At 37.2% G+C, this 25,780-nt stretch overlaps 1 long non-coding RNA gene across 1 annotated transcript; it reads right to left on the minus strand.

The window, feature by feature from the left end:
- Window positions 1-17,063: 17,063 nt before the first annotated feature.
- Window positions 17,064-20,334, minus strand: LOC148126152 (uncharacterized). The gene is made up of 3 exons (XR_015742569.1): window positions 20,263-20,334; window positions 19,172-20,050; window positions 17,064-18,258 (listed from the first exon to the last, which is right to left on the minus strand). It is a non-coding gene; the product is annotated as an uncharacterized LOC148126152 (long non-coding RNA).
- Window positions 20,335-25,780: the final 5,446 nt, after the last annotated feature.

Consider the following 25,780-nt stretch of genomic DNA (forward strand, 5'->3'; position numbering starts at 1 on the left):
CCCGCGTAAGATTCGAAGTATCTAGGCAACGTTTCGATGAAGTCTCATTCATCATCTTCAGGCTTCTGTCTTCGGCTCTTGCTTCTCTGTACACCACACCTTGCCACCAGTATTTATAGAGACACGGCAACTCCGATCATGCTTTGCTCACACAAGCATGAAGCTGTCTGCTTTGAAGGCAGTCTTGATGTGATGCCTATGTAGTATCTTACTGATTTTGTCTGTAGTACCTCTTATATAGGGCAGGACAGCTGTTCCATAGGTCTGTTCATTTTCTAGGTCTCCATTATGTCTCGGTGTATTTTTGTGGACCAGGCCTGTGATTTTGCTTTTGTGGAAGACGTTGGCTGTCAGTGCTTTAGTCAGGGTGCATAGTTCAGTCTTTATGTGTGTCTTGTCTGCCGGGTGTTTGGTTCTAGCAATTAGTGTTTTGGCCATGGAGTTTATCTGTGCTGGGTGGTGGTGGGATTGGGCAGACAGAAAAATAGCAGCCATCCTAAGAAACCCAAAGATAAAATTGACCTGGAAAACCAAGGCATATATGAAGTCCCCTGTGCATCATGCCCTGCCACATACATCGGACAGACCAATAGAAGAATAAGTACCCGCCTGGATGAACACAAAAATGCAGTCAAAAAGCTAGAACACACTTCCTCACTAGTCCAACACATGAAAGCCACAGGTCTTAGCATCGACTTCAATGGCACCAAAACCCTAGCCACTATAGAAAACCCCAGCTACAGAATTATCAGAGAACCCATAGAGATTGAAAAAAGACCTGAAAGCATGAATAGAAGAGATGATTCCACCAGACTGTCAATTATCTGGAAGCCTGCACTCACAAACAAAAAAATCTCCACACCACAAGCCAAGCAAACACCTGGGCACAAACAGACCCCCCCCCCCCGATACTTCCAGCTCAAACACACTCCAACAACCAGGTACCCAGATGAAACCTAGCTTCCTAATAAATGATAGCCGTCCGTTTATCCGAACCCAGTCTTGTTGAGATTTTGCTATAAGTTCTTTTTTAATTCCAGGCAGTCTCCTCCCTTCCAGATCCTTTTATTCTTCCTCTCTCCTTTCTTGTTTTCAAAAGCTTTTAATTATCCAGAAATCTTTATTATCCTTTGACTTTTTATTTTCAGCATTAAATGCCTATTAATGTCAAAGTGGATTTTTTTCCAATTTCTTGCTTAAGTCTCTTAACTGTCAGTATAGGAAAAGGAGAAAAAAAACCCAAATCTTTTCCCTTTTCTTTCTCCTTCACAGCTTAAAAATCTTCTTAGGGAACAATGTTATTGTTTTTTTTAAATAGTTTCAATTCCAGGGTGCCTTATTTGTTGCTTTTGCTGTTTGACCCAGTCAACCAAAACTTTCTCTTCTTATCTTCCTCCTGCACATTCTTTTCCGGTTGAGTTCTTCTTTGTGGTGGCCATTTCTGACCACTGTTACAACCGCCTTCGGGAAAGGGAGTAATGGCCAGCTGGGAAGGAGAGATGTGGCTCTCCTCAACCCTGCAGGCAGTCTCCCCCTTCTTCACCACCTCTATGGGATGGCTTAGACCCAAAACCAGCCGGCTCGGGCGCTCCAGCGGTGAGCACGGATCGAAGCCTCGCAGAGACGAGGTTTCGGTCTGTCGCCAAAGAAGCTCAAACTGGAAGTTCTGGAAAGGAAAACTTTTATTTGCAAACAAAAGTGTTACTTGGAAACAAGTCCGAATGGGCACACCTCAGCTTGGAATGGACACACTTTTATATTCTTTTGATATATACATTGTCGTGAGCCAATTGTGGAAACTCATAATGTTATAAACCAATCATTAAAAGCAACATAATGCATACATCTTTAATAGTCATAGTTACACAATTCAGCTAAAAGTTACATGGCATGCTAAGACCTTTGTCTTATTAATTAATACTGCCCTTTAATAAAACATTGTTAAGCAACTTTGTACAATGTCTAGTCATCATCATTAATTCTCGTGCATTCCTGAACAGAGCAGCCAGTAGGTGGTTCTACTCCAGTTAAGTTATTTCTGTCTAATAAAGCAGTTCAGTTCCACTCCAATAAACAGAAGGCACTATGGCTTTTTCTATATGATAAATAATAAAGTAATACTTCAGCATATAAATAGAAAATTGTTTATCAATACATAAATTAAAATTGGGAAAGAAATTGGTGAAATTAAATGAATTCTGCTGTCTTGTTAGCTGTTGTTCTCCCTAGGCTACACTGTAAGAAATTGCATTGCAGTGACTTTGGCTTAATTCTAAATGTATACAAATAATTAATTAGACTAGATTGTCAGTTAACTAAGCAGACCAAATCAGAAAGAAAAGAAGTGGAACTGCCGAAAAAAGAAATCTTGGATAGTGATAACTATGGGTATTCATTTGTTCAGAATGTGTTATATGAAATATCTACTTCTGGATCTTTAAGTTTTACCTGGCTTTGCAACCTGGAAGAAATCCCTTGTTTTAATTTTGTTAATATGGGGAATCTCACTTGTAAATACACTAACAGAAAAACAGTTAATAATAATAATAATCTAGATTTGTGATAGAAGAATAGAGGAAGAATATTAGAACAGCTAAAATGCATTAAAAGTCCAGGGTGGCTGAAAACTGTGAAACTGTAAGCCTCTTAAACAAGATATCTATGAAACTATAACAAAGAACCCCAGGGAGATAGTGGATCTGATGGATGCTATAGACGTGAGAGTAGAAAATGTTCAGCAAATAACAATGAAAAATGAAGGCCTTTCTAGTTCTAAAACTGGTAGTAAAAGAAGATAAATTGCCAATATACATACATAAATTCAAAGACAGTAGAATGCTTCTATAGGTCAAATTATGAGTGAGCGTAGAGAAAAAAGTCTACGAAAGTATCAGCTTAAGGAAAAGTACAGATAGTTTCTTTCCTTCTGGATTAACAACCTATCTAATGTGTATTTATGTGTTTGGAAAAGAGAAGTGGTATTCACATTCTTTTCTTTGAGCCAAGAAGTGTTTCTGCCATAATACAGGCATACCAATTATTATCCCCTGAAGTGAAGAGCAGAAACCTCACAAACAGAGCTTATGTCTATAAACTGAATTCCTAAGTTTTGGCACGCCCAAATCCATATCCTGTAAATTTGAATGTGTAAATAAGAAAATGTATTTATGTTCTTGAAGTTGTGGAATTTTAATTGTTTTTTTAAAAAAACCTACATAGATTTTTCCCAAGGGCACGCCAAAATTTAGTTGTTCAATACATTTTTGCTAGCTTTGTTTTAAAAGATTCTAAACTTTTATTTTAAAAAAGCTAGGTACTGAAAATATTTTGGAAAATAAAACACTTGAACTCTTTTATACACTATTCAGAAATGAAGAGTGCACATCACTCCAGCTATTTGTTGATTCTTTGTAAGTTAATAGCTAAATTATAAAAAAAGTGTGTGTAAGACAGAGCTGATTTCCACTTTGCCAATCCTAATTTTCTTATCTTACAAGGAACCAACAAAAAATGTAGGTGATTATACTTTGGACAGAAGGTGTGATTTAACCAATCTTTTTTAATTGACAGGTTTCTCAGGCATCCTGGAAATAATTCTTGACTAGGTCACACAAGCTTTTTATGTTTGTATATTTTTGATATTTTAATTTTAAGATGGGTTGAGCCTGTCATGGGAGAATGCTACTTGCAAGCACTCTTATATTATAATAGCTAACATTTGTATTTTTAGTGAGATGTTCAGCAGTAAAACTAAATGATAAACAATTGATGAAAGGAAGCAAGCTTTTCAGGCTCAAATTACATTGGTGGCAGGTGCAGCATTGCAAACTGTCAAGAGGAACCTTACAGAATCTGCTTCCTGACTGTTGAATATTTTTTCCTTATTTATTTTTGATGGGTAATAACCTTTTCAAAGAGTATTTATTTCATCCACTGACACATTGTTATTCGGTAATAGCATTTAGAACATGTGGTCTGAGAAGCTGTTAGATCATTAAATTGTCTCATTTAATGTCCATTAGTTTCCGGATAAGCAAAATTTTGATGAATTGCTAGTTTATTTTATTGCTGTGAAAACTGGCAGCTAATTATGTTCTATTTAGATCGTGAACCATGACTGGCAACTACACCAGCCTAAACAAATTGTTTCTATATGCATATGTGTATCAAGAGTATGAAGCAATCCAGAGACAGCATAATTTTAAATTTCTCTGCACTTGTGTAATACAATATGTAGATGCTTGAAGGTTGTGGTGTCTTTTGGATTCAACAGAACATTTTTTCAGCTATCTTGTGGGTTTTCTTTTAGCATTGTCAGCCATTTTGTAATACCCATCTGTATTCATCTTATCATGAGAAATATTTCCACCTCAGCCTTAGAAACAGACTTGTACACAATTTGGATAGATATTATGCAGAGAAATTGATTGTTTTGTTTCTTTTCTAGCATTTTTTTCTTGGAAAAAGAATACACAATTAAATTTTCCAGCTTTATGTTTGAAATTGATAAATAGATAAAATGAGAAAAGTTCCATGTTTAGTTTGTATTGGCAAGTCTTACATACCAAAGAGATGCTAAAAGGCCCCTTTCCAGCCTAAGTTCAGCCTCTTTGTTTTTCTGCAATGAGAAATAATTGGGGCAAGAATCTGATTCCAAAGAAGAATGGGAGGAGTTTTGTGAAAACTGATATTAGGAAACAGCCCAAGGTAGAGTGGACCATCACATTTCAGGCATGGTGTTTCTAATTCAATTGATTGGAATAACTTATTCAATATAATTGTTATTTATTTATCCTGAAGCCACTACAAGACAAAAATAAACAGAAAGAAACTAACAATTAAAAAGCCAGTATTTAATAGAATATATAAAACCATTTTTAATCAAATAACAATGTGAATTCTAAGTTCATGGTCCAGCATAAAACTCAAATCCTCCAAATAGCACATTCTGAATAGAATGTAGCAATCTTCCTGGTTCACACAGAAGAAAGTTCACAGAAAGCATTGTCTTCCTTATCCAGTGATCCAAGCAGTTAACACTGGGGAGTTATCAGGACAGAGTGCCAAGTAGATCAATGGCCCCCAACCTTTTTTGAATCAGGGACCGGTTTCACGATTATTTATTCTTCCATGGACCGGTACCTGAGTAACACGAGAGTCCACCGCCATCGGGACGGCTCTTCATTCAAAGCCGCCCCCCCTCTTCGATGAAACTAAGGCGCGAGCACCCAAACGCCACTTTCCAACTGAAAACCCAGAAGGACTTTCCAACCGAAAACCCAGAAGCAACTGAAAACCCGGAAGCGCCGTCGAAACAAGATGGCGGTGCCCAAGCTTTGCGGCCTGGTAAAAATTGATCCACGGACTGGTACCGGTCCGGGGACTCGTGGTTGGGGACCCCTGAAATAGATGACATGGCACAGTGTAGAATAACATGAGATATTAATGCCTTCTATTCTAACAGTAGTAGTGACCTTACTTTGATCTTTCTATAATCAAGAATTGACCACGTACTGCTTAGCCAGAGAAAAATAAACTTGTTTCATGAAACACACCTTTATGCATCACACCTACATCATTCATGCCTTAGTTCAATGGTTCTCAACCTGTGGTCCAGGGACCCCTTGGGGGCTGCGATGTCATCATAGGGGTCCGCGAAGTCTTGAAGATAAGTTATGTTTTAAATCTTGAGTTAAGTCTTTAACTCTTGAGTTAAGTCTTGAGTTAAGTAAGGGGTCCATGGTCACAAACAGTATTTAAAGGGGGCCCTAGTGAAGAAAAGATTGAGAATCATTGCCTTAGCTTTTTTAGCCAAATCACCTGTTTTAGCAAACCACTATTGGCTGCATTTGAGTAATATGCTAAATCTGGAATCACCAACTCCTCTGAGACAGTGGACACATTTGGAATTTGGAAAGCATGTTATAAGCACTTTATTAAGTTGCTGCCATGGTGAACAAAATAGCCATGCAGCTGAAAACTGTTGAATGTTACTGGTTTTTCAAATGGTAATCATCTCCACTATTATTTGTGTGAATTGGAGAAGACACACTGCTAAGCAGAGTACTATTCTGTATCTCTTTTCATCTTTATTTTGTAAGAATGACTCTGGGGATCCTAGAAGCTTTCTTGGAAATAAAGATGACTCAGAAGGTGACACTCTTCTTCCTGGCAATGTGACTTCTCCATTAATTTTTTTTTTTCATTAAAAGAAATTAACAACCCTTCATAGAAAACAATAAATCAGGTAGAGCATGGAACTTGCTGAATCCAGGGGTGGGCTGCTGGGGATTCGCAGGGGTTCGGGAAAGCCCCTAGCTAAGATTCTCTGCAGTTTGGGGAACCCCTCCCAGGAGTCCTCATGCAGCCTGTTTTGGATGCAGGTAAGTGCAGGGCACACACAGAGGCTTAGGGAAGGCAAAAATGAGCCTCCCAGAAGTTTGGGAAGGCCAGAAATGGGACCGTTTCCAGATTTCAGAGAGCCTCTGGAGTCTGGGGAGGCCGTTTTTGCCCTCCCAGAGGCTTGAGGAAAGCCTCAGGAGCCCGGGGAGGGCAAAAATGCCCCCTGCCATGGTGCAGAAGGCCAACTAGGCCATGGCCACCATGGCCACGCCCACCCAGCAACCGGGCAGAGAACCCTTTGGTAAAAATTTTGAAGCTCACCCCTGGCTGAGTCCCAGGGGAGCAATCCAGAAGGAACATCTTGAACCAGTCACAAATGTAGGCATCAGAGTTACATATTCACTTTAAAAAGCAAAATATTGACTGCTGGAAATTTCCATATTGCTTTTAACATTCTGTGGTGTAGCCTTGGAAAGTCCTGAGAGCAAAACTGGATTCAGAGAGTCACAATTCTACCACATTTTCTGCCTTTTTAAAAATAAAATCTCTTTAGTTTTTAAGTAAAACAGTTTAGAAATAGGATTGCTGTTCTTCATTACCTGAATTCAATGGCCATTTGAACTGGTAAATCCTACATTTAATTTCATGTCCCCATCAGGTAATAGCTTTTTCGGTTTTTTAACATAATCATTCTAGAATATGTTATTCTGTAGACATGAGTTCCTTATGCAAGAACTTTCAGTTTTCTTTTTTTTCTATTTACCAGGTCACTTTAGCTATTTTTAAAGTAATTATTCAACATGTTAAATATGCACTTCTGAGCTTTGTTTTTAAAGAGTAAATTAAAGCTGAGAACACAGTATAAACAATCTAATAGGGCACTGTTGGGATTTTGTGAGAAAACACACAACTTTCCTTTTAATATTAGCAGGGATGTAAAAACTGTAGCCTGCAGTATATTTGGAGTCAGAATTGAGTATAAATGTTTAGAAATTAAAATATATTATGTGTATTTTGGCAGTCTACTTCTGAGAACCTGGCTTGCTACCAGTGTGAAAAAGAAACTATTTGTGGGTGTTTGAATAATTCTTTACTTCATTGTGTTCTATTTCAAAATTCATATTGTGTGCTGTTCAACTCTTGCAAAGCATCTTGAGAAACTTCAAACTGGAGAAAGTGCTAAGTGCTACTTTAGTAAGTCCTTTTTTCTTTAAACTCATTTACAGTTGACTTGCAACCTAATTCTTTAGAAACAACATTTGGCATTCTACTAGTAGATATAAATATCCCTTCCTTGAAGAAAAACTGATTTCTGAAATATATTGAATTTCTATTTCACAAAATGTCACATCTATTGACATTTAGTGTCAGTATGTCAAATGTCACATCTATTGACTTTGGTTTAATGAAAAGAAGGACTAGGGGTGACATGATAGCAGTGTTCCAATATCTCAGGAGCTGCCACAAAGTAGAAGGAGTCACACTATTCTCCAAAGCACCTGAGGGCAGGACAGGAAGCAATGGGTGGAAACTAATCAAGGAGAGAACCAACCTAGAACTAAGGTGAAATTTCCTGAAAGTTAGAACAATTAATCAGTGGAACAACTTGCCTCCAGAAGTTGTGAATGCTCCAACACTGGAAGTTTTTAAGAAGAGATTGGACAACCTTTTATCTGAGATGGTATAGGGTTTCCTGCCTGAGCAGGGGGTTGGACTAGAAGACTTCCAAGATCCTTTCCAATTCTGATTTCTATTCTATTCTATTCTATTCTATTCTATTCTATTCTATTCTATTCTATTCTATTCTATTCTATTCTACTCTACTCTACTCTACTCTACTCTACTCTACTCTACTCTACTCTGTTCTACTCTACTCCACTCTAGTGTCAAAGTGATTCAAGTTTACACAATTGAACTTTTCATTTTCACTGCCAGGAATAACTTCAGGCTTTCTCTTATTATGTATCCTTTTGTGGAAGAAAAAAAAAGTTTGAAATAAGATTAATGCATTCAGAAGTCTGGAATAACTTATGACTTTCCTCCTGATTTTGTGATTATTCACATTTGGAGGAAAAACACTTCAAACAAAAATTAAGTGTCAGGACCCGAGATGAATTTAAATTGCTTTGTTAAAAGGTCATACTGTTGCAGCTTTCACACTGTAATATTCCATGAATTTGGAAAGTAACATAGAAGCTCTGTCTTGTGACACATCTGTGCAAAGTCCCAGCTGACCTACTCACCTAATAGATGGGTTTGTGATTCATAATGTGCTATGTTTTCTTGAACAACATATTTTTGTAGTACCATTAAATAAATACATCGAACCAACTATATATTTTACACAACTATATATTTGCCATCAAATCAACTATATACTGTATTTGCCATTCAGTGTTTGATATGCTTTATTACCTCCAGTCAACTTTTCCATTCAGTGGCAATCTGTGAATCAAGTATCTAAATGTTCCGAGACATTGTTTGAAAAGTTGAGCTGTGCATCCTTTAGTTCCAACTGCATTTTCCATTCTTTCTTTTTAAAAAAAACAAAACTTTTGAAGCTTAGTTTTCCTTCCATGGAAAATGTTGCATTCCTCTAGAAATGTCCACACCAGGATGGGATGTGTATCGGAAATTATTGTCATTTCTCTTCCATTTTCACCCAATAGCAGAAATGGATGTTTTAGCACCTGAGGTGATTTGCTCAGAAAACATCCCAGTGTTACTTTGCTTGAGCTCAATATTTGCAAAATCCAAATTCTGCCTTCTTCCTGTTTTATTCCTTTCATGGTTGTACTTTGCTGTCTATCTCAATAATGAAGAAGTAATAACTTCAAATGGTTTGTTAAAAATTTTAAGTAACTTTCACATGCCTTAACAGCAAATGTTCTAGTTGGTAAACATTGGTATTTTAAAAGTTGGTTGATCTTTATGTCATTCAGAGCACAGATGTGTTTTTATTAACTTATTATTTTATTAAAAAAAATAACTTAAACATAGATTATATTTTAGGGAAAGTCAATTTGGTATAATTACTAAGCTGTTGGCCTAGAAACTGGTAGACAATGAGTTCTAGTCTTGCCTTAGACATAAAAGCCATCTGAGTGCCTTTGGGCTTCACTTGCTCTCATCCCAATCCATCTCACAGTGTTGTTTTGGGGGAAATGAGATGAGAATAATATATACTTGCTGCCTTAATCAATACATTTTGGCAACAAATTTAACAAGAAGTAATAGCAATGTACGAAGAGCTACAAAAGCAATAGGAAACAAAATGGTATCTTTCTTATTTATGAGTTTTTCACTCACATTTCAAGAGCTCGAACTTTCATTGCTTCCTATTTTTCTCCACAACAGCCCAATGAGGTGAGTTGGCTGAGAGTATGTGACTGTCACTGGCCCCAAATGACACAGTGTGCTTTTGTGATTATGTATGGACTAGAACCTGGGCCTCCCTAGTGAAATAAACAGGATTCCACATTGACAAATAAATTCCAGAATAACATTTGGAATTTATTCTGTGAAATATGTCTTGAAAGTGCTTTCAATTCATTATCATACAAATCACTCACATCAATAATATAAATCGCATCAACACTGCATTATTGTAACCATACAGTATGCCAAATACACTGCTATGTCCCTTGACCTCATGAAATATTCTTCAGATTACTGTAATGCACAATGTAGAGTCTGGGAAAATAATTCAATTCTTCTTCAGTGACTGTTCTATTACTCAATGGAAAATTAGCTTTGGTGTGAAATTCCTTTTGACAGCTTCTTGAGAACATATCCAAATTGTTCATCTGACCTCAGATTTCAAGCAAGATTTTGTCATTCTTCAGTTGTCTGATTATTTCACATATATCAAGATGAACATTTTGAATTTTTCTTGCTTACTTTTATTTCAAACTATCTGTTATGTGACAGTGCTAAATCACACAGAAATTTGCCATTATTATGTTTCTGGTTTTATTTATTTAAACAATTTAGAAGCTGTCTGACTCCTAATGATTCTGGGACGTTTACATTTAAATAATGCTACTATAAAAGAAAAAACTCATAAGCAACCTAAAGAAACAGACACACACACACACACACACACACACACACACACACACACACACACACACCTCCATTTAACAAGAGCTTCACCATTAACCTGTTAAAGGGCCTGGGAGAATAGCTAGATTTTCAGTAACTTCCTGAATGATATCAGGGTGGGACCCATATGGACATTTAGAGGATGTTGCCACAGAAGGCTGGCACCAAGACAGAGAAGGTACACTTCCAGAGCTACACTAGATGATACTGCTTAATCAATGGGATCTGTTCCAGTCTCCCTGGATGGATAAAACAGACAGAAATAGGTATTCCCTCAAAAATGCTCAACATCTTTCATTTCATTTTTATTTCATTTCATTTCTTTTTTCTACTCTTTCTCACATACGCTTCTTGTCAAAGCATTATCCTCCATAATGGCAACTGTGGTGTCAACTATCTTCCCAATTTACTGTTCGATGGGCTTCATTACCCCTAGAATTTCCCATTCTCTGGCCTTCAGTGTTTGAGAGGATCTTTTCAAAAATCAATTCAAAAATCTACATTGTGAACAAACTCCTCTATTCCAGAGGGATGCTAACTGCAGCTTTCAGATCATGATCTAAGGCAGCTCTACAAGGCATATTACAATAATTTAGCTGAATGGTATACCAGTCACCTTGACTGGAATTCAACTCAAGGAATCTTTTATTTTAGAGAAAATTTGAATCGTGAGATGATGCGTGTATGTGTGTGAGAGAGATGCTGCAATTTATTTAATATTTGGTTAGTGTGGAGTGGAAGGACTTTTCTGTTACTCAACACATGTCAGTAACTTGACCAAATACTGATTGAACTACAGTATTTCTTTGCATGCTACTGTGACTACTTGATTCATTTGCTCTCAGCATATTCTCAATATTCGAAGAACAGCAGGAGAGATGATTGGCCAGTCTTCTTCAAACTACTTTGTAAGTAAAAAGGAGAGAATAAAAATGGTAACAGGTGGAAGTGACTAAAGTTTGTAAAGAAAATGCTTTCTCATTTCACTCTCTCTCTCTCTTTCCTTTGTACAATGTGGACTGAATACTGAACCTTGTTAAACTTAGCAATTACATTAACAGAACTAATCAAGCCATGCCTCTTTTGCCTATTACCTTAGCTGTTCTCTTTCAGAATCCTATCTGACATCCTAAAGCTATATAGTTCTTAAATCAATAGGAAAAAAGTAGTACATTTGAAGAAAATATTAGTCAGTTGAAACATACGGTAAATACAATTAGGAAAATTATAATTGTGTTTGTGCTTGTACATTGTTAAGTAATAGTATATATAATAAAATGAATTCATTCATGCAGGTTGTTTCCTGTGTTCTCTTGCTAGGTCATATTTTAAAATTATAATAGCCTCTGCCACTAATCAGACCACAATAATAATTAAATAAATTTCCATCTTTTCAGTCATTGATGGTGAAGGAAAACAGGCCTTTCCAGAAGACATACAGCTTACGAGGAGGGAGGGTTAATAGGATAATTGAAAGATGAATTGTTAGCTAGCTAATTTAATATAAGTTTTGTCTTTGATAATTATAATTATATTTGTAAACTAGTTGATACATTCCTCAGGTTCAAAGGAGTTTGAGAAGCACTCCTTTAACACCTGTTAGGTCTTAATTGGCTCAGAATTTTGTATCTTTAAGTCAAGAAGATTTATATTATGGGCTGAGAGTTGTCATCAGAAGTATATTTTTATAATAGAGGGCATAACATTATATATTTAAATCAAAGGTATCTTGTCAAAGGCATAAACTGGTCAAAGTGCACTTTGAGAATTTGCCCATCACGGAATGGCCTGCCATGATGCCAGTATCCATGTAGGTCTGGTATTGGGTCATCTTGGCTTTCTCTCAAGCAAACTTAGTCTTCTTTCTTTTAGGTAAAAAAATGTTTGCTATTTGTGATGTGACTTTTAGGCACATGTTTTAATATGGTTTATTGTGCAAAAATGTTTGTTGAATTGTAGAGTACAGGATCACTTTTTCCAAGTTCAAAATCCCATCATTCATGGTTTTTTTTTGCTTGTCAGATCTTATTTTGTAGACTACAAAACACAACTTCTAAAACTAGTTATGAGATGTGGTGATTTTTTTTAATGTATGATATACATATCCAATTCTTCTTCATTAAAATTACTTACCTGTCAGTTTTCAATTTTACCACCTGTTATTTTCATATATAATATGATATGATATATATTTAATAAAATATAATAATATATAATGTGAAAGGACAAATTCCTAACTAGTATCTAAATGTCACCAAGGGTAAGGTGCTATCATATAACTTTGGAAAGGAAACTCTGTAAGTAGGAGGCCATTATTTTACTACTTGCGCTCTTGCTTTTGATTCACGTAATCCTTGACTTACAACCATTCATTTGTTGACTGTTTGAAGGTACAACAGCACTGAAAAAAATAATTTACAACCAATCCTCACGCTTATGACTGACGCAGCACCTCCATGGTCATGGGATCAAAATTTGGGTGCTTGGCAACTGGAATGTATTTACAACAGTTGCAGAATCCTGGGATCACATGATCATCTTTTGTGAATTTCCCAACAATCATAACTGCTGACAAGCCAGGTCAATGGGGAGGGGGGAGGGGAAAAGCTGGATTTATTGAATGACTGCATGATTCACTGCAGTGATTCTCTTAGCAGCTATGGCAGAAAAAGTCAAAAAATCAGGTGAAAGTCATGCATTCTCTGAGGCTGCTTCAAAAACAAATGCTGTGTCAGAGGTGGTATTCTGACCAGTTCTGGAGAATGGGTAGCAGAAATTTTGAGTAGTTCAGAGAACCAGCAAATACCACCCTTCTGATTGGAGATTTTACAGTATCCTTCCCCTGCCACACCCACCAAGCCACATCCACAGAACCGGTAGTAAAAAAAAAAAGAATCCTACCACTGGGCTGTGTGATCCAGAGCTGCCTGAAGTAGACTGCAGAGGCCTGTTGACAGAAAGAGGACACTGCCTGAAGGTAAGTGGCACATGGCAAATCCTAGGGGAACTTGGGAATAGTGTGTGGTGGCCTTTTTGAGTGGCAGCGGGGGTACTAGGGCTGATGTTGAGGCCTTGGCTTCCACTTCAGGCCCAGTTTGGTGCTGCCACCGAATATTGCTGCTCAGAGTGGCCTAGATGATGAGGGTAGTAGAATAGAATAGGATAGGACAGAATAGGATAGGATAGGATAGGATAGGAGAATAGAATAGAATAGAATAGAATAGAATAGAATAGAATAGAATAGAATAGAATAGAACAGAGTAGAGTAGAGTAGAGTAGAGTAGAGTAGAGTAGAACAGAACAGAACAGAACAGAACAGAATAGAATAGAATTCTTTATTGGCCAAGTGTGATTGGACACACAAGGAATTTGTCTTGGTGTAAATACTCTCAGTATACATAAAAGAAAAGATACCTTTGTCAAGAGTCAAGAATCATAAGGTACAACACTTAATGATAGTCACAGGATACAATAAGCAATCAAATCATACAAGGAAACAGTCAATATAGATCTTAAGGATACAAGAAACAAAGTTACAGTCATACAGTCACAAGTGGGAGGGGCTAAGAAATGATGAGAAGATTAATAGCAATAGTAATGCAGACTTTGTAGAAATATTTCTCTTTTGTTTGGGTTGGTGCATGTGTGTGAGCAGAATCAAGTCAGCCATTTTCTGACATGCTGAGTGCAAAAAGTTCAGCGAGGCTGTCCTACATCAACAGTAACAATTGCAATACTGGTAGTCCTTGACTTACCACAGTTCATTTAGTGTCCGTAAGCAAAGTTACAATGGCACTCCAAAAAGTGACTTATGGCGATTTTTTCACACTTATGACCATTTCAGCATCCCCATGGCCACGTGATTTGCTTTTGGATGCTTGACAACTGGTTCATATTTATGACGGTTGCAGTGTTCCAATACCAGGTGATCCCCTTTTGCAACCTTTGGACAAGCAAAGTCAATGGAGAAGCCAGATTCACTTGAGAACCGTGTGATTAATTGAACAGCTCCAGGGATTCACTTAACAAACATGGCAACAAAAGTCATAAAAATGGAACGGAACTCACTTTATAAATTTCTCAAATTAGCAACATAATTTGGGGGCTCAACTGTGGTCATAAGTCAAGGACTACCTGTGGTTTAGGATGCTTCTTACTCTCTTCGGCCTTGCTGTTTAACTTTCTCAGTTGGATCTCTTCCATTCTGTCCTGTCCAGCTTTTAATTTTTCTCCATCTACTCTTCCTCAACGCTGATTCTCTTGGCCAAGAAACGGAGATGAGCATTGTGTCCCAGTGTTGGACATAACTTTATGTTTTACTCTTCTTGGCCCCTTATGCCAGGATCAATGTGGCCAAACTTTGGGAGTTTTCCTTAGGGGTGAAACTCAACAACTGAGCAGAGGGCTGGAGGAGTTTTTTGCATCCAGTTAGCCCTTTCTACAGGGGTGGGATTCAATTTTTTTTACTACTGGTTCCACCTCTGCCTTTCTAGCTTCTTGCTTTCTCTCAGGTCACTTTCCTGTTTTTCCTCTTTCAGGGAAAGAAAAGACTTCCCAGCTTTTCTTCTTTATTGTTGTTTCTCATTAGTGATGACTTTCCCTTTCCCCCTCTTCTCAGGCTTGATTCCTCTGCTGCTTGTTTTTTTTTTCTTATTTCCCAAGATACATGTTCTGACCTTGGCTTCCCAAAGTCAGGAAGCGGACTCCTCGTCCTGATAAAACCCCTTCTATTTAAGTTAAAGTGAATTCCTCTCCAGCAAAAGTCCTGGCAAACAGTCTTTCATGAGATAGACCTTTATCAGGCTTGGAGAGTTGCCAGGCTGATATCTTCCAAATGCCACGCTGTAGCAGAAATTGCTTGGCCAGAAGTCAGGAACAGATCTTCACCTTAATGAATTGAACTCATTGTCTCCTTTTGCTCCTCTTTATTCCCTATGGGACGGACCATTCACCATCCACCTGTGCCCTTACTCCTGAGTGGACCTTGTTCCTTAAACATCCAAGTTACCCAGGAGCTTGCTCTTCCTGAGACCATTGTCTGTGAACTGTCCTTAAATATCACATTTCGATTCTTACTATGTTACAGGGCCCCTGATTATGACATCAAACATGTAAACAAGCTAAATTCACGACTAACATGGGCAACATCCTGCCCACATGCTTTTACCTTTCTTGGTGACCTCAATCTACCACATATTAACTGGACCCTAAACGAGTGTAAAAATGAACCCATACATGCAATGCTGTAACAAATCTGGGACTGGAACAACTAGTAACCAACAATACTAGACTTAACAACTGCCTCGATCTCATTTTCTTTCAATAGTTTGAACTCAATTTATGGAATACAAATTAAAGAACCCTTTTCCAATGGTGACCACAACACGGTTGACTTTTGTCTAACATATGTCCACAGAAAAACCATCATAACAACAGGATCCCCAATTATAACTTCAAAAAAGGCAACCATGATCTTATAGACAATGATGTCTCATCTCTTGATTGACAACTTCTCTTCACTGAATGCAATACTGTTGAAGACCATTACAACATATTTTGACTTGAAGTCGAAAGAGTCATCAAACTATATGTACCAATAAGAACTCCCAAAATCAGAAAAAACAAATTACCCATAACAATAAGGAAGCTTCAATCCCAAAAGAAATCACTTTGGCGGAAAAACAAATCTGGTCACGTTGCCAACTTCAAGAGCCGATACAAAAATTTATGCCACCAGATAAAGACTGAACGCAGCAATTATCACATTAAACAAGAGGAAAACCTCTGACTCCAAAGGCAGCTGATGACTGTCAGAGGGCCCTGGCCCCATCTCTGCCTCTGATGCAGAGCACTTGTTAGAGATTTCCCCAGACTCCAGGACTGGCCCATGTTCCTCCCCAACTCCCTCACTGTCCAAGTCCGCTGCCAGCTCTGCTGGCTGCTGGTTGGACCACAACAATACATTTCTACACCTCTATCTAAGTTCCTCCCTGACCTCCTTTTCCATCTCATGGCAGTTTATAATTTTTGTCCTGATTTTTATCTATTTCCTTTGCACCTTTGGGCATCCTTTCCCCCATGATACCTTTAACAAGAGCAGAAACCTCCCAATTTATTGCCACTATACAGACCCTTTGGAACCAGATTCAGCTTTATTGAGACCATCCTGTAAACTCCCATCAGTTTGCACCAGACTTTTAACTGCTAAACTCCAGTGCAAGTATTGGGTTGCACCAGCAAAATAATTATTTTTTTTATAAATATGCACGACTTCCTTTCAATTTATGGCTTTGAATTCATTAACCTACAAATAATATGCTATAAATATCATGCACAAATATGTGCAATGCATTTTAATATGATTTGTAAGAGCTAGCTCAGGCAAGGTCTAGAGTACATTGCCTGAATACAAAACAATCCATTATTTTAACAAGAAACGGGGAAAGTGTTCTGTGTGCTGAAAGGAGAGACTTCAAATGTGTTGCCCTGCATAGATGAGAGAAAAAGGGGCAAAAATCCAAACTTTCATTTTACTATAAGTGGAATATACATGCAGTACCCAACGGTCAATGGAAATCTTCTATAAGAATTTCATTACTTTTTCAATAAAGTCTACTTATCAGAGATTTGTACCCATGAATGCCTGCACTGGCTTTTAGTTCTAGTATTCACTGAAAAAAGGCAGACATTATTGTTACTAAGAAAGCCTTTTTATTTTTCACTTTTGACCATTAATAACTGCAGACAGTGGGATTCTAAAGAATCTCAAATCAGCGACATTTAAACAATATTTAAAATCTCAAATAATTTGGCATGCTACCATAAAATAAAGGAAAGCAATGTTAGTTGGTTTTTCAGAAGGAATCCATACAGACATTAATGAGCAAAAATGACTCCATTAGGAAAATTGGCTTCTTGTCTCTAACTCCGCTACAATTTGCAACTGCCATTTTCAGAATCCATTAAGTTTATATCATGACTTCATACTATAGAAAAAGCAAATGCATTAAAAGCATTTCAGAATTAAGTCAAATAATTACTGTTCTGACTAATTATAGTCCAGTTCAAAAGCAATAGGCCTGGCACTTAAATTATCTTGACATGGACAAGAAGTAGGTCTGAATTACACTTTCTGATTTAGCACTTTGGAAGCATTCACATTCTTATTTGCTTGCTTCAATAATGTCCATTATATGCCAATCTTTGATCCAGCATCATCATGCTCCATCAGTCTTCAGACTAGAGTACTATAACTCCATCCAGTTGATTCAACTGATTGTATTTTGGATATAGAATAGAATAGAGTAACAGAGTTGAAAGGGACCATGGAGGTCTTCTAGTCCAATCCCACGCCACTTCAGACAAATGGTTATCCAACATCTTTTTAAAAACTTCCAGTGTTGGAGCATTTACAACTTCTGGAGGCAAGTTGTTCCACTGATTAATTGTTCTAATTTCTCCTTAGTTTTAGGTTGCTTCTCTCCTTGATTAGTTTCCACCCATTGCTTCTTGTCCTGCCCTCAGGTGCTTTGGATAATAGCTTGATTCCCTCGTCTTTGTGGCAGTCCCTGAGATATTGGAACACTGCTATCATGTCTCCCCTAGTCCTTCTTTCCATTAGACTAGACATACCCAGTTCCAGCAACTGTTTTAGCCTTCAGTCCTCTAATCATCTTTGTTGCTCTTCTCTGCACTCTTTCTAGAGTCTCAACATCTTTTTTAATCGTGGCGACCAAAACTGAATGCAGTATTCCAAGTGTGGCCTGTGATCTTGATTTTATCGCTCTGTTTATGCAGCCATAGAGATGATGTCTGCAGGAATAAAACAGACAATAAAAGTATTTTACTAGGCACTCATAAAGTATTTTACTAGACACTCGTACTTGTGTCTCAGAAGCAGTTTATTATTTAGTGTATGGCACTAAATAATACATGGACTATTGTACATGGACTAGCAATATATATTACCATTTCATCTAGATTAGTAAACAGAATAAAATATAAATGTTAAAAAGATCTATGTTCAAACACCGATATCTAGGCCATCTGACCATTGAAGCGCAACATCATTTATATTTTAAATAATCAGATACTGGACCAGTTTATGCCCTCAATTTACAGCAGGTCATGATTTGATCTACAGTTTGACGTGGGATCCAGTGGTGGGATTCAAATTTTTTTACCACAGATTCTGTGGCCATGGCTTATCTGGTGGGCATGGTTTGGTGGTCATGCGACTGGATGGGTATGTCTTGGGGGCACATGTGACTGGGTGGTGTAGCTTAGGGGAAACATGTGATGGGATGGGCATGGCTTGGGGGGGGGTCATGCAATGGGGTGGACATGCTTAGGGTCAAGTGACTGGGTGGGTGTGATTTGGTGGTCATGTGACTGGGTAGCCATGGCCAAGTCGACATCACTGACTTCTTTGCTCTAATAAATGACCTATAAAAAGAAGGTATACAAAAAGATAGTTTATTACTTCGTGCACTTACTACTTAAATAAGAATAAAATAAATACACAAAACAATAAAGGAGGTACACACAAGTATTTACATAAGAACGATAAAAGTGCTGTGTGTCTTCAACGTCACTGACATTTTTGCCCTAATGAATGACCAGCAGAAAGAAGATATTTTGTTAAGTTTTTAATTTTGTACACTTACTACTTAAATAAGAATAAAACAAGTACACAAAACAATAAAAGAGATGTACAAGTACTTACATAAAGGTGTTATTTGTCTTTAACTTTGAGATATTTTCACAATGTTCTTTCATTGCCACCCTCCTCACTTGCACTTTTCTTAATCTTCATTCTCGGATCATCAGCTGTGAGATGGAGTGCTCTTAACCATTTTTTGACAGTAAGAATAGCGTCCCATTCTTTTAGAGGTAGGCCAATCACACCAATGGTCATTAGGTTGGTTATGTTAGAAACAGGTGACTTCTCTGTTCTGAACATATGAGACTCATTTTTGAGAAACCCCTTTCCGTTTCTGCTGAACTTACAGCAATTGTTCTGACAATATCTTTGGCTTTTTTAAATACTGTCAGGAATTGCATAGTTCTTTGAATCACTTAAAACATTTTCTATGCAATCTCTATAATCGTTGATATTAATTTCGTAATTAAAGATTTCATTAAAGGCAAGCAATTGTTCTTTAGCTTCTGACCATGGAACTACAACTACTTCAATATTCCAATAATCTGGCTCCAAAAAATGGAGAAATTGTAATTTATTCGTGGTGTCTTGCAATTGGCTACCTGTTTTTAAATGTTGACAATCCGTTAGTCTTTTCTTCAAATTTGTTATGATGCTTTCCAAAAGTCTTTCCCAAGGAAGTCCAACAAATCGATGATTCTGTACAAAGCTAGTCTTTCAGGACTGAGGGATTCATCTGTACTGAGTTCAATAACTATTGTTCTTTAAATGATTACTATTCCTTTGAATGCTTCTAGTCCAATCTTCTGTTCAAGCAGGAAACCCTATTTCAGATAATCCTAGGAGAAGAGAGAGTTGCTACAGGTGTACTCACAGCGTCTGGCAGCGAGTCAACTGATAGTACAAGAGGATAACCAGGTCAGGTGAAAAATGGGCAGGGAGCTGGAAGAGAAGGAGACAGATGGTGCTTTGCAATGTACCAGAACTCTTTGTAAGCTGATATTTTTATTCTTAAGCATATGAAAAAAGAGAGTACCTTGAATTCATGATTTGCAAGATATTTTTTATAAGCGATGTATTAAACAGTAGCTGAGACAGACAGGTAGGCAGACATAATTTTAAACCGTATATTTTAAAATCTAATTGGACAGTACCTTTATATTTGTATTCCATTTTCTAAGGCAGGGCAATTTTTTCAGAAACCCTCTGGTCTTTATAGCTCATGGACATATGTTGGCAGACTTTTTCATCGGCCCATCTGGCTCTTCCTTTATCAATTTTTCTGCAAGCTGAACTTTGGGATAAGAAACCTTATTCTCATGTAGTCCAGAAGTATTTGATAACAGTGGCTGAGCTACAGTTTAGCAAGAGAAGTTAGGATAAACCTCATTTTCAGACTAAGTATTCTAAAGCATTATAAACATTTGCAGCTAAGAATCGGACAGATTTTTCCAGCAGAGAATTTTCATTAGAAGATTTATTGATTATTTGAACTGGGTTCTTTGTTTATTTCCCTTTTCTTATTTTTCTTCTCTGTTGCTATTAGAGCTATCGAGCTATAGAAGCTGTTTTATAAGAGGTTAGTCCCTTTGGCATACGCAGCAAAAGAAACTCCTTATTTTAGCAAGAGTATAATTTTACTGATAGATCCATACAGGCACAGAAGAAGTGAAGGTTTTCGCACAAAAAAATAGCATAGTTAATTTCCTCCTTTTCCCATCTGGGCCACCCATCGTCCATTGTCCACCAATCCAACACATTATTTTTATTTTGGGAAAACAAAATAACAACTTGCCTTTGGAACTTTCCCATCGCATGGCCTTGAAGTGTCAGGATTTTCTCAGGCTGTAAATGGCTGACATAAACTCCTCATCCCAGCTCCTAATACATTCCAAGCATTCCCCTCCCTGCTCCCTTAGTTTCTGTTGTCAAGTTGCAAGTAGAAGTGTGTAACAAGTCAGCCTTGACAATTAGGCTATTGTTTATTTTACTCACTACTATTCACAATTATACGAGCTAGTTCAACCTGTTGCTAGACCTGAATCCACTCAGCTGAAAGCCCATATTTTTCCAATATGTCATTTCAATTTCATCCTGTCATGATTCCACCATAGTAGATGCTCTGTGAAAATGAGGAATGAAAATGTATAACTGTTTGCCAAACCGGTGGAAAATTTCAGCCCTATGACAAAATTAGAGATTCCAGATAGGGATGTATAAGTGGCTAAAATGGGTTCCATGTTATTAGGGTAATTTTTTTCTGCCTCTTTCTTTCTCTCCCCTTTATTTTTTTAAAATATACATAGGGAAAATGTGCATCTGCACAGATCTCTTAATGGATTTTATCATGGAAACATCCCTGGTATAATTATTTCTCTAATACAGGTTTTAAAAATTTAAATTTCTCCAATGAAAATGTTTTAAAATAAATATATCAATGTATTATGAGCATTTTTCAGAAATTCCTCTATTTTCAAATGCATCTTTCATAATTTTTTGTAGATTTTTGTTATTAGAGAAAAATAGGCAGTAGCAGATTCAATTTAGATATATTTTACTAATCTGTAGTGCCGTTTTTTTTTTACATTGTTATTCTTAGGATTTTTTAAATCTGTTCATTAACTTATAATTCTATACTCCATTCATTTATTTACTGCATTACTGCATTTCTGTTTTTCACCCTGCAAACAGCTTAAGATCTATTCAGATTATCCATTCCAAATGTTATTGGCTTCTAAGAGATCTTGCAAGGATTTGTGATTGCTCCTACCAGTAAGGACAATTTGATAGGGCAGATCAGTTTAAATGCCATTCCCAATCTGTTTCAAAGAAAAGATAGGTTGATTAAAACCCAGTTCAATCTAGTTACTCTACGCATCTAATTAAATGAGCTGCAGTTTACAAAAATATATACTTTTTAATATGGGGTGCGATGGCTCAGCAATTAAAGAAACTGATGGAGAGCTGACAGCCCGAGTTTGAGACCTGAGCACTGCATAACAGGGTAAGCTCCCATTATTTGCCTCAGCTCCTGCCCACCTAGCAGTTCGAAAGCATGCGCGAATAGATAAATAGGTACCACTTTGGTTGGAAGGTAACAGTGTTTTGTGTATATAGTCATGCTGTTAACATGACCACAGAAGTGTCTGCAGAAAACACTGCCCCCTAGAATTGGATACAAATATACAGAGGAATCCTTTGCTTTTAACTTTACTACACTTTTTAATAAATTTTGTTAGTTGAAATGAGTACTACCAGATTCCCCCTGATCAATCAAAGGAAATTGAACAGATATAGAAGGATATACCAACATTCTGTTGAGGAAACATGTCAAAATCCAAGATATCTTAGAAGATGTAGATATAGATATCTTAGAAGATATATTTACTTATAAAAATCTCTTGTACTTAAAGATTAGGTCATCACTCAATCCATTACCAAGTTAGAGGGCTAAAGGAATTGATGGAATATCTACCAAAATAGAATCAGTAGAAGGCCTAAACAAACTATATCAACAAATCTGGGGAAAGACACTGGCCAATAGATTAGAAGAGGTAAGTCAACACACCAAACTACTGCTACAGGTATAACAATTAGAATTGATATTAAAAACAAAGGAGCAGCAGAACAGTGAATAGCTGTTCTCTAGAGCTGATTATCAACAGTAAAGAAACTAGGAGTCAAGAAATACACCATAGACTAGCACTTTGTAGAGTAAAGACTTTGGCAAAGGTATTCAGGTACTGTCACAGATTTGTACTTACAAAGATTAAAATCATGAAAGCAATAGTTTTCGGTGTGAAAGTTGAACGAAGTAAAAATTGGACTTTGAAGAAGCAGGAAAGAAAGAGAATTGAGGTTTCTAAACATTGGTATTGACCAAAATACCATGGGATTAGCCAAGAAAATTAACCCATTGTAGGACATATCAATCTGGACTTTTCACTTGAGGCACAAATGATCTATTATTTTAGACACATTGTGTAATTCCCTAGCTCTCTGGAGAAATACATGACCCTGGGACAGGTGGAAGAAGACAGGAGAAGAATATAGCTAGCAGCAAAAATAAATTATTATTCATGGAATTTATAATGACCATTATTGTCACACATAAGAAGCAAGTGTCAGTGGTATGGCACAGGAAGCAAACTCAAATAAGAGTTCACACAGAGAAAAGTCACTTATTAGGCAAACATAGTTTGAGTTGTTGAAGAACAGACCACTATCTTCCCACCACAATGAAAAATGATATTCAATGCGAAAGTCACTGAGAACAGTCAGAGTTGCACAACCTCATTACCTCATCTTTCACAGGTTTTTGGGAAGATAGGGACAGGAAGAGCTTATCAAAGCAAACCATCAAATTTCTCTACATTACACATCACATTTTTGGATGAAATGCTTCTGATTGCCTTGCCTGGAAATGTATTCTATACGTTAATCATGAAGATACACCTACAGTACGTTTTATCTGTTCAGAAAGTAGAATTGATCAATTCCAAGGAAAAGAAAATTGTTATTGTTAGAAGAAGGAAGTAGACAAAATACAATGAGAACCTGGCAAATTTCATCTAATGCAGAAGTTAAACAAGGTCAACCAACTTAAAGGAATCTTGCTGAAAAAATTTCTATCAGAACCCTCCTTCTATGATTCCCCCCAATTGCTAATTCATCTTGCTGATGGATTAATGTTTTATTTCCTTGACTATAGTTTGATGATACTTTTAATTTTGAAAATATTCTGCCACAAACCAGATCCTCGGTAGTTTTCTTCACTGTGGTCAGACAGAAACAAATCACATGGATATATCATATTTTACCAGAAAAGACTTTTTAAACATTTAGGTTTGGTAGAAGTTAAAAGCTGTAGAAACCAAGAGCCTTTCTAAGGCTCCTTGAAGCCACTGTAATGGAGCAGCTGGTGTAGGTGATAGAAAAGCCAATTGTCCAGTTAAATTTTGCATCTGCTGGAGCATCTGTTTCACCCAGTTTTGGTCACCAATATAAAAAAAGATATTGAGACTGAATGATATGTCACAGATGCTACTTTTTGCTTTAAAATAACTGGCAGACTTATAGAGAAAATGGAACGTCACAAATTATTTGGCCAACTTCAAATCCATCCATCCATCCATCCAAATATGGAAACCCATTGAGCAGATGAAAAAAAAAGATAAAACCAGGCTGAAAGAAAAGTGTCAAAATGAGAGAAAGAAAAAAATATGTTTCCTTACTAATCCTTTCAGACTGGCAAGTGTCTTTTGATAGATTATTACTTGAAAAAAGATGGTTTTCGAATAAAAAGAAAGATGTCCTTCCTTCTGGAACATAGCAATGACATATGTCAACCTTAGATTAGCAGTGGTGGTTAACCATTTGGGGCTCCTGTGCCAAAAATTGTCAGTGTGCTTGCACGCTTGTATGCCAGCACCCAGAAAGCAATGTGCACGCCCCATGCTCCATATGCATGCATGCGTAATCCCCACCCTCACCATCCCCTTACCTGCACTGTGCCTCACAGCTGATTTTCGGCCAGTTTGAGGCCTTTTTTGGCCTCCCAAAGGCTTGAGGAAAGCTTCTGCAGGCTTTGCAGGCTGAAAACTAGTCCCGTTTCATCGCTTCCTGTTTTTCTGAAAATACTGGAAGTGACGAAACGGGGCTAGTTTTCAACCTGCAAAGCCTGCGGAAAACTGCAGAAGCCTTCCTCAAGCCTTTGGGAGACCGAAAAAGCCTCAAACTGGCCAAAATCAGCTGTGAGGCACATGCCCAGTTAGATAAGTTTGCCTGCAGCTCACGTACTGGCACAAAATGGCTCTGTGTGCCATTTGTGGCACGCATGCCATAAGTTTGCTATCACGGTACTAAAGCAAACTGTGATCCTCAGAGCCTCCCAGGCTTTCCAGATTCTATTATATCATATAATAATTTTTTTTTTGTTAGAGTAGTCACTGTGGTGTCTATATCTTAACATGGCCTTCATCAAAAGACTAACAGAATTACTGAGCAATAAATATATTTTTCAGTAGAGACTGTGAATAAAAAGTAAAATAAATATTCACTTAAACGCAAGGCCAGGGGTGCCCATCGCAATAAGGCAACAAGGTAAGCAGTGAGTTGTCACCAGAATAACACTCCATGGGGATCAGTGTAGGAGCTGAGTAGGCTGAGCCCAAGGGTGAGTTTAATTGTATCATCAGTTTGAAATCATTGTGCAGCCAAAAGAGACCCAAGTGTAGCATGCCCCATTCAATTCCACAGATCCTTATCTAGTGCCAATTTGGCTTGACCATTAGTGGACCAGATTCTTGTGTGTAAGTAGCACATAATAAACTTTTAGTGTTTTGAACTGAACTCCTGCACCTGACATTATGTTTCATTTCAGTTTCTGAATCTCAGCTGATAAATTGACATTCCAAAGCTCCACCCATTCCCAGGGATCTGAAAAAGTTTGAAAAACCTTACACCAAAGAATACAAATGGGGTTAAAAAGAATCACTTTCTATTTTTCATAGGATTATTAAAATCAAAGCATAAAACCCTTTTTGCTAGGAACAACATGTCTCTCAAATAATGTAAAGTATTTTCAGGTGTTAATGTACATTTGTTCCAGGTGATTTATTTTTTTAAAAAATAAATTAAATAAAATTTGTTTATTTTTTTAGATTTTAAAAA

The sequence above is a fragment of the Pseudonaja textilis genome, chromosome 3 (genome assembly GCF_049901715.1).
Source record: "Pseudonaja textilis isolate UNSWEBS1 chromosome 3, rPseTex1.2, whole genome shotgun sequence".
NCBI classification, from domain to species: Eukaryota; Metazoa; Chordata; class Lepidosauria; order Squamata; family Elapidae; genus Pseudonaja; species Pseudonaja textilis.